Source organism: Mus caroli, chromosome 8, assembly GCF_900094665.2.
Source record: "Mus caroli chromosome 8, CAROLI_EIJ_v1.1, whole genome shotgun sequence".
Classification (NCBI taxonomy): Eukaryota; Metazoa; Chordata; class Mammalia; order Rodentia; family Muridae; genus Mus; species Mus caroli.
In genome coordinates, this window is record NC_034577.1 from 46,281,999 (window position 1) to 46,291,991 (window position 9,993).

Sequence of the window (9,993 nt, forward strand, 5' to 3'; positions counted from 1 at the left end):
ACAGGGCCCCCAATGGAGGAGCTAGAGAAAGTACCCAAGGAGCTAAAGGGATCTGCAACCCTATAGGTGGAACAACAATATGAACTAACCAGTACCCCTCGGAGCTCATGTCTCTAGCTGCATATGTATCAGAAGATGGCCTAGTAGGCCATCAGTGGAAAGAGAGGCCCATTGGTCGTGCAAACTTTACATGCCTGAGTACAGGGGAACGCCAGGGCCAAGAAGTGGGAGTGGGCGGGTAGGAGAGTGAGGTGAAGGGTATGGGTGACTTTTGGGATAGCATTGGAAATGTAAATGAGGAAACTACCTAATTAAAAAAAAATACAACACTGCAAAAGAGAAAAAAAAAAGAAATTGAATATGGGCTATTCAGATATTTGTTACTGAAGCCTAAATCACCTAGAAACTGCTACAGAGGATGTCCTGGCATATGAAACTTCATTCTAAATACATTGACTATTTTGTGAGACTAAATTCTTTGTATTTTTCTCACTATTTTCATCCCAATATATATTAGCCTAGTATCTTATACTTTCCACTATTCTCCCAATCTAATTAATACCCACATTCATAGTTCATATCTATCTCATGACAATTTTTATGTTGTATCCCACTTAATACTTCCTACTATTCACACATAAAATCTAAGTGAAATTTTAATTTTTACTAGCAACATTTTATTTTCCTCCTCTTGCCGTTTCATTTTCTCCCTGTCACTATACCATTCCTCTCTTTATAGTGATAATAGTGGACTACTTACATTTTCTATGATTGTCACCCAGCAAAGAGAATTTCACACATTGTTATAACTAATTACTATGTGTGTGTGTGTGTGGGGGGGGTTATGCCATTACTAGATTAAACAAAAATGAAAACCTAATAATAATTTTTTATTTAATCGAGTGAAATTGCCAAGAATTCATTGGATCATAAGCTATAAAAATTTAAAATCACATTTTGAGTTATAGATTTGTCAAACACTACATCACGTTGTTTTTTTTTATTTTTAATCCATCATGCTTCACTACCAAGTCTTATAAAACTATCTCAATCCCTACTATGTCTCAAGGCTGAGCCAGTGACACAAGTTTTCTTTAACCATCTATCTCTACTTTGAAAACATTGCAAATCATACCAGCATGTATAACAAAACATGGATCCTACATGTGTGAATAAAATAAAACTATTGAACTGAGGATCAGCTGATGGATACAGATAACCCACAGACCAAGCTGTGTAATAATTCAAAACTAGTATCGCTCTGTTATTAGAAAAGATGTCATTCAGGTTGAAATAGAGCTTCCCGATGGCTTACAAAGACCTTCATTTTTAGTATTCCACTTATAAATAAACATTACTTTATAAACATTTTCTACACACAGAACATTGGAAACAATAATAGAATATTCACACACCCACCCACCATCTAATTTCTCCTAATAAGAATATCCTTCATTAGTATTAGTGAACCAATGTAGCTAATTATTATTGATTTCAGTCTACAATTTATTCATTTTTAGGTAATTTTTCTGAACATTTTTTATCAAAAAGTTCTAGAGTCAATTGAATTATCATCTTTCATTAGGCCCCAATTGTTATGACAGATTTCCAGACTAATTTTGATGATTTTGAGAACTTTGAGATTTTTTTGCATATTTTATGTATTTAAATTTCAAATGTTATCCTCTTTCCTGGTTTCCCCTCTAGAACCACCCCTATTCCCTCTCCCCCTGCTTCTATGAGAGAGCTCTCCCTCCCACATACCTGCCATCACCTCCCTGTCCTCATATTCCCCTACACTGGGGAATCAAGCCTTCACAGGACCAAAGGCCTCTCCTCCTATTGATGCAAGACAATACCATCCTCTGCTACAAATGCAGCTGGAGCCATGGGTCCCTCCGTGTGTACTCTTTGGTTGGTGGTTTAAGTCCCTTTTGAAAGTTAATGATCAATTATTCTTTGGTTCTCCTCATTGTTGGAATTTTCCTTAGGCTTGGAGGGATCCTATAGTTAGTAATGGAAGGTCACTGAATTAAGATACATTTCTCATTGCATCATATCAAGGGACTACTGCAGACATGATAGATGACTGTTACCTTTGTCTTTATCATCTCACTGGGAGCCATTTGTCTTATGTCTCCACTGCAAAGTTACTTTCCTTAATATCATATCTGTTCTGGATTCTTTGTAAGAATGTTATGATGTGCAGCTGAAACATAGGAGTAAACTGGTATACTTATCTCTCTGAAGCTACAATGTTTAAAAACCCTGTCTCGAAAAAACCAAAAAAAAAAAAAGAATTTTTAGAATTATTTATTTCACTCACTAATTAATTTATTCAATAATTTATTAATAATTTATACACTTATACTATATTCCTATAATCTCTTGTATTTTCTGGATGTCATGAGCCATATTTGCTAGAGAAGGATCTTACAAACTATGATGTTACTTTCAGGTTTGCCAATTGCTACTGGCATATCATTTATCTCAGGTTTTCTCACTAACAAGGTAAAAGATTCCACTTATATATACCTGTACACATATGCAGGTGAGACCATTTAAATATATAACCAGCATTGCAATGAAAGGAAAACTATTATACATTTAGAATATTATTCAAGGTAGATGATATTACCTGTTCAGTTTCCTGAAATAAGCTCATAATTCATCCCCTTTGCTACCTGTGTTATGAACTCTTTAGTGTTTCTGTGAAATGTGAATTTTTATCACATATAATTTTTATCACTTCTACAATGATATTTATGCAGAAATAACAGCTGGCTGGAAAGACAATATTTCTTCTGCATATTTCATTTGAAGGAATAAAATTGCTGCATTTTCTGCTAAGTTTGATTCAGGTTTTTGTGTAGCCCATGTCCTCACCACCTCTTACCACCATGGAAAAGAGATTTAAATAATGTTTAAATAACATTATATATCTTTCTGAGCCATCCTTAAATTCTAGTTCTTCGAGTTATAAAAACACAAATATGATACATCAATTTTATGTTTAATCAGATAACTGTTTAATTATGGAAAGCAAGTGTGTTACTTTAATTAATTTCCTCTTGTTGTAATAAAATATCTTGACAATTGTGACATTAAGAAAGAAAGGAAAATTGGTTGTTATCCTGGATTTGGTAGATCACTGTGAGAAAGCCAAGACAGGAACTTGAAACATCTAATCATAGTCAGGAAGAGAAAGTAATGGTTGGAAATTGTATCTTGGGTATTCTAAGTTTCTGAGCTAATATCCACATCAACACATGAAACTCAAGAAGAATGAAGACCAAAGTGTGGACACTGTGCCCCTTCTTAGAATTGGGAACAATACACACATGGAAGGAGTTACAGTGACAAAGTTTGGAGCTGAGACGAAAGGATGGACCATATAGTGACTGCCATATCTGGGGATCCACCCCATAATCAGCCTCCAAACGCTGACAACATTGCATACACTAGCAAGATTTTGCTGAAACGACCCTGATATAGCTGTCTTTTGTGAGACTATGCTGTGGCCTAGCAAACACAGAAGTGGATGCTCACAGTCAGCTATTGGATGGAATACAGGGCCCCCCAATGAAGGCGCCTAGGAGTGGGATAGTTGGGGTAGTACTATATTCAATTTTCTGAGGAACCACCAGATTGATTTCCAGAGTGGTTGTAAATCCCACCAGCAATGGCGGAGTGTTCCTCTTTCTCCACATCCTCTCCAGCAACTGCTGTCACCTGATTCTTTGATCTTAGCCATTCTGACTGGTGTGAGGTACAATCACATGGTTGTTTTGATTTGCATTTTCCTGATAACTAAGGATGTTGAACATTTCTTTGGTGCTTCTTGGCCATTCAATATTCTTCAGTCTCCTGTGAGGCTTTGCCAGTGCCTGGCAAATACAGAAGTGGATGCTCACAGTCATCTATAGGACAGAACACAGGGCCCACAATGGAAGAGCTAGAGAAAGTACCCAAGAGACTGAAGGGGTCTGCAACCCTATAGGTGGAACAACAATATGAACTAACCAGTACCCCCAGAGCTCGTGTCTCTAGATGCATATGTAGCAGAAGATGGCATAGTAGGCCATCATTGGGAAGAGAGGCCCCTTGGTCTAGCAAACTTTATATGCCCCAGTACAGGGGAACGCCAGGGCCAAGAAGTGGGAGTGAGTGGTTAGGGGAGCATATTGGGGGCAGAGTATAGGGGACTTCTGGGATAGCATTTAAAATGTAAATGAAGAAAATATCTAATAAAAAAGGAAAATTCTTTGGTTAGCTCTGAACCCCATTTTAATGGAGTTATTTGATTCTCTGCTGTCAAACTTCTTGATTTCTTTCTATATATTGGATAGCCCTCTATCAGATGTAGAATTGGAAAAGATCTTTTCCCAAACTGTTCATTGCCTTTCTGTCCTATTGACAGTGTCCTTTGCCTTAGAGAAGCTTTGCAATTTTATGAGGTCCCATTTTTCAATTTGTGATCTTAGAACATAAGCTATTACTGTTTTGTTCAAGAAACTTTCCCCTGTGCCAAAGTTCTCAACGGTCTCACACACTTTCTCTTCTACTAGTTTCAGTATATCTGGTTTTATGTGGAGGTACTTATCCATTTGGACATGAGCTTTGTACAAGGATAAGAATGGGTTGATTTTCATTTTTCTACATGATAACTGCCAGTTGAGCCAGCACCATTTGTTGAAAATGCTGTCTTTTTTTCCATTGGATGGTTTTAGCTCCTTTACCAATGATCAAGTGACCACAGGTGTGTGGGTTCGTTTCTGGGTCTTCAATTCTATTCCATTGCCTGTCACTGCACCAATACCATGAAGTTTTATCACAATTGCTCTGTAGTACAGCTTGAGGTCAGGGATGGTGATTCCACCAGAAGTTCTTTTATTGTTGAGAATAGTTGTGGCTATCCTGTTTTTTTTCTACTCCAAGTGAATTTGCAAATTTCTTTTTCTAACTCTATGAAGAATTGAATTGGAATATTGATGGGGATTGCATTGAATCTGTAGATTGATTTCAGTATGATAACCATTTTTATTATATTAATCTTGCCAATCCATGAGCATAGGAGATCTTTCCATCTTCTGAGATCTTCTTTGATTACTTTCTTCAGAGACTTGAAGTTCTTGTCATATAGATCTTCCATTTTCTTAGCTAGATTCACATCAAGGTATGTAATATTATTTGTGAGTATTGTAAAGGATGTTGTTTCCTTAATTTCTTTCTCAGCCACTGTATCCTTTGAGTAGAAGAAGTCCACTGATTTAATTTTACATCTAGGCACTTTGCTGAAGTTGTATATCAGGTATAGTGGTTCTTTGGTGGAATTTTTGGGGGCAGTTAAGTATATTAGCACATCATCTGCAAATAGTGATATTTTGGCTTCGTCATTTCCAATTTGTATCCTTTTGACCTCCTTTTCTTGTCTCCTTGCTCTGGCTAGGACTTGAGTACTATATTGAATAGGTAGGGAGAGAGTGGGCAGCTTTAACTAGTTCCTGATTTTAGTGGGATTGCTTCAAGTTTCTCTCCATTTAGTTTGATGTTGACTACTAGTTTGCTGTAAATTGATTTTCTATGTATAGTTATGGGCCTTGAATTCCTGATCTTTCCAAGACTTTTATCATGAAAGTGTGTTGGATTTTGTCAAAGGCTTTCTCAGTATCTAATGAGATGATCATGTGGTTCTTGTCTTGAGTTTGTTTATATAGTGGATTACATTGCAGAATTTCTCTATATTGAACCATCCCTGCATTCCTGGGATGAGGCCTACTTGATCATGATGGATGATCGTTTTGATATGTTTTTGGATTCAGTTTGCGAGAATTTTATTGAGTATTTTTGCATTGATATTCTTAAGGGAAATTGGTCTGAAGTTCTTCTTTTTTAGGTCTTTGCTTGGTTTAGGTATCAGAGTAATTGTGGCTTCATAGAAAGAATTGGGTAGTGTTCCTTCAGTTTCTATTTGTGGAATAGTTTGTAGAGTATTGGTGTTAGGGCTTCTTTGTAGTTCTGATAGAACTCAGCACTAAACATATCTGGTCCTGGGCATTTTTTGTTTGTTTGTTTGTTTGTTTGTTTAGGAGACTATTAATGACTGCTTCAATCCTTTTAGAGATAATGGGACTATTTAGATCATTTATGTAATCCTGATTTACCTTTGGTACTTGGTATCTGTCTAGACAATTATGCATTTACTCCAGATTTTCCAGTTTTAAGTATAGGCTTTTGTAGTAGGATCTGATGAATTTTTGGATTTCCTCAGTTTCTGTTGTCAAGTCTTTCTTTTTATGTCTGAATGTTTTGATTTTGATACTGTCTCTGTGACCTCTGATTAGTCTGCCTAAGGAATTATCTATCTTGTTGATTTTCTCAAAAACCAGTTCTTGGTTTGGTTGATTCTTTTTCTAGTTCTTTTTCTTTCTCGTTGGTTGATTTCAGCCCTGAGCTTGATTATTTCCTGATATATACTCCTTTTGCATGTATTTCTTTCTTTTTGTTCAAGGGCTTTCAGAGGTGTTGTCAAGCTACTAGAGTATGGTCTCTCCAGTTTCTTTAAGAAGCACTCAGAGTGAAATAATCCCAAGCATTATTTCAGAAACCCACGGACTGTGACTGGTCTTCCATAACAACAGAAACAATAGAAAGCCCACATACATGCGGAAGCTGAAGAACATTCTACTAAATGATAACTTGGTCAAGGAAGAAATGAAGTAAGAATTTAATGACGTTTTAGAATTTAATGAAAATGAAGCCATAACATACCCAAACTTATGGTACACAATGAAAACAGTGCCAAGAGGAAAAATATGATTATGCTTCTAAAACATAACTTAGTTAGAATCTACTCTCTAAGGCTGAAATGTAGCTCAGTTGGTCAAATCAAGAACACTCTAAGGCTTTATAGGAGACTGTGTTCTCAGATATACTTATTATTAAATCCCACCTCCATGTACTTATGGTTATTTACAAGGTTTGTGAAATGTACTTAACTACCAGATGCAGAAGCCAAGTGAATGCCTATAGGACTCCAGAGAACATGCCAAAAAATGTTCGTCAGGAAAAACTATAACTTTTAGTATTTTTAAGCAATAAGTAAATATATCAGTTAACAGACATACATGTGTGCATATAACTACCAAATTACAAAGGTGTGGCTTAGTATTTCATTGTATTTTTCCAGTACAATGAAATTCTGTTTCCTTTATTATCAATAATTAGCTTGCATAATTTTAAAACATTAAATGAATGCACATGTAAAAATATTCCTATTAGTGCTCTTTGGAGGAGGATGTGGGAGTGGGCAGGACTGGCAATTTGCCTTTTATCTAATTATTATTAAAATTACTGCATATTTTGTTTTAAATCTTAAAAAAATGCATTGTTTCAAATAATTAACAAATGCTGACATCTTTTTTTTTTTCTCTTTTCAGCCTTTTCAAGTTAGTTACATACAAGGCCATAGTCTGATAGCAAAGGTGGCACCTAGAAATTTTCTGCCCCAAGCACTGGTCAGACAGTATAGTGATACAACAATTATTCCAATTTTTAATATTTTTTATTACATATTTTCCTCAATTACATTTCCAATGCTATCCCAAATGTCCCCCATACCCTCCCCCCCCACTTCCCTACCCACCCATTCTCATTTTTTTCGCCCTGGTGTTCCCCTGTACTGGGGCATATAAAGTTTGCATGTCCAATGGGCCTCTCTTTCCAGTGATGGCCGACTAGGCCATCTTTTGATACATATGCAGCTAGAGTCAAGAGCTCCGAGGTACTGGTTAGTTCATAATTATTCCATTTTATGTACATATAACAACTGGAAAAGGAGCACTAAAGTCATGATTTGTCTTTATTATTGATACTTATGTGGTATTCAGGGTATATTTCTTATCCTAAAATCACTTTTTGTTTGCAGTTACAACATACAATAACATAAATGATAGTATCCTGTAATTGGAGACATTTCTAACTGTACCTATCATGTGTTAGCTGTTACTGGAATTTTTTCCAATTGATTTAACCTTGGCTGCATAAATTTAAAACATGACCAAGTTCCAAAAAACTTTCACCATTAAGTATTGTAGTCAAATTGTGCGCGTGCACACACACACACACACACACACACACACACACACACACACACACACACACACCAGAGCAATCAGTCCCTTTCTAAAGTAAACATTCAAAAAAAATAAGTTAAATGACTCAATTTATTTTAACATTTTAAATACAGAATGCCAGTGTATATTAATGTTTGGGATTTGACAAAGCATAAAACACATGAATTTGAAGCTTTATACGGTTACACCTGTGTGAAGTTATTGAGGTATATAAACAATAAGGTACTATATATAGGAAAAACGTGACCAATGTACTACAGCTTCCTACACTTTTCCAAATACATTCCTTTATAACTTTAATATACATATGTATGTACACTGAAGCTGTCTTCAGACACACCAGAAGAGGGCATCAAGTCTCATTTCATATGGTTGTGAGTCACCATGTGGTTTCTGGGAATTGCAAGAAGAGCAGTCAGTCCTCTTAACCTTGAGTTATCTCTCCAGCCTCATTTTATTATATTTTTAAATTAAAATGTAAATACACCACTTCTTCCCTCCCTTTAACTTCCTCCTCATGTTCCCTCCTTTCTTTCAATCCTTCCTATAACACCACCTCATTCCCTCAAGTTGATGGCCTCTATTCTTTTGGTTATTACTGCACTTCATTTTAATACTGTTCCCAGTAAGCTTTAGCATAATAATTTGATGTAAGCAAAACACACGAAGGAGCCCCTGAAAGCTTCTGATTCATGTGTACATTGGTAGGTGGCAGATATGAGACAGCCTAAATCTATGCTGAGTGTTCTGACCTATGAACATCTGGATAATTAGAATTCTACCATTCCCTGAGACCACCAACATCCTGGTGCAAGGGAACCTAGACAGGGAATTAGTCTGAAATCACCACCACTCCAGCATCAGACAGGTCCATAAGGGACTTCAAGTTGGGAAGCAAACAGGAGACTAGAACCTGTGATCACAGGCCCAGCTCACCTGAGAGTACCCAGGAGAAGTGTCCATACAAGTGGAAGGCATGAGAGGAGGAGAGTCTGCTCCATCATGAAGCACTTTGCTCTTTTGAGCAGGCCCCAAACATTGCAGGAATTGTGGGTTACCCAGCTCTGAGGATGCAAGTGTGAGAGAGATTACCCTACCAGATGGGTCCTAATAGTGACATGGATGAGGAAGTTGTTCCTTCCTCCCCCTTCTCCCCTCACCACCTGCAGCTGAGAGAAGACCTGGTCCTGATGTCACAGAGCAGAAGAGCTGTCACTATCCCTCACATGCTGCAGCAATCTAGAGATAAGACCTTGGGCGGCAGGGCAGAGCTGGCTCTTGTTGTGCTGGTGTGGGTGAGCTAGCTCTGTGGATATGAGAGCTGGAGAATGAGTGGGCTATCTCAAACACCTCTAATGTCCATCCAGGGATTTGAATTGGCCCATCCCAACATCAGTCCTATAGATGAACTGCTGGAGTACATGAAGGGACCGATGCTAAAGATCCAAAATTACAACTTTTTCATGACACATGGCAACAACAGGATATCCAAGAGGAGTCCCAGAGAGATTCCAAAACTAATAGAATAGCAGAAGTCAGAGGCCTGGTATCAGCCCAATGAGTCATTGCAATGAACATTTATAACTAAAGAAAAGTGGACAAAAGTGATACTGTAGGACACACTGACTCACTACAGCTTCCAAGACTAGATTTCTTTTTTCTTGCTTGGGGAGGTTGCAAGGATGGTGATCAGGTACAAGTAGAAGGAAGGTGAGTGGGACTGAGATACATGATGTGAAATTGACAAGGAACCAATAAAAAGTTAACATGAAAGAAAAAAAGGAAGGAAGGAAGGAAGGAAGGAAGGAAGGAAGGAAGGAAGGAAGGAAGGAAGGAAAGAAGGAATGAGAGAGAGAGA

The 9,993-nt window shown here is 37.2% G+C and overlaps 1 pseudogene; it reads left to right on the forward strand.

The window, feature by feature from the left end:
• The first annotated feature begins 8,803 nt into the window (after positions 1-8,803).
• Positions 8,804-8,921, forward strand: LOC115031841 (annotated as a pseudogene).
• Positions 8,922-9,993: the final 1,072 nt, after the last annotated feature.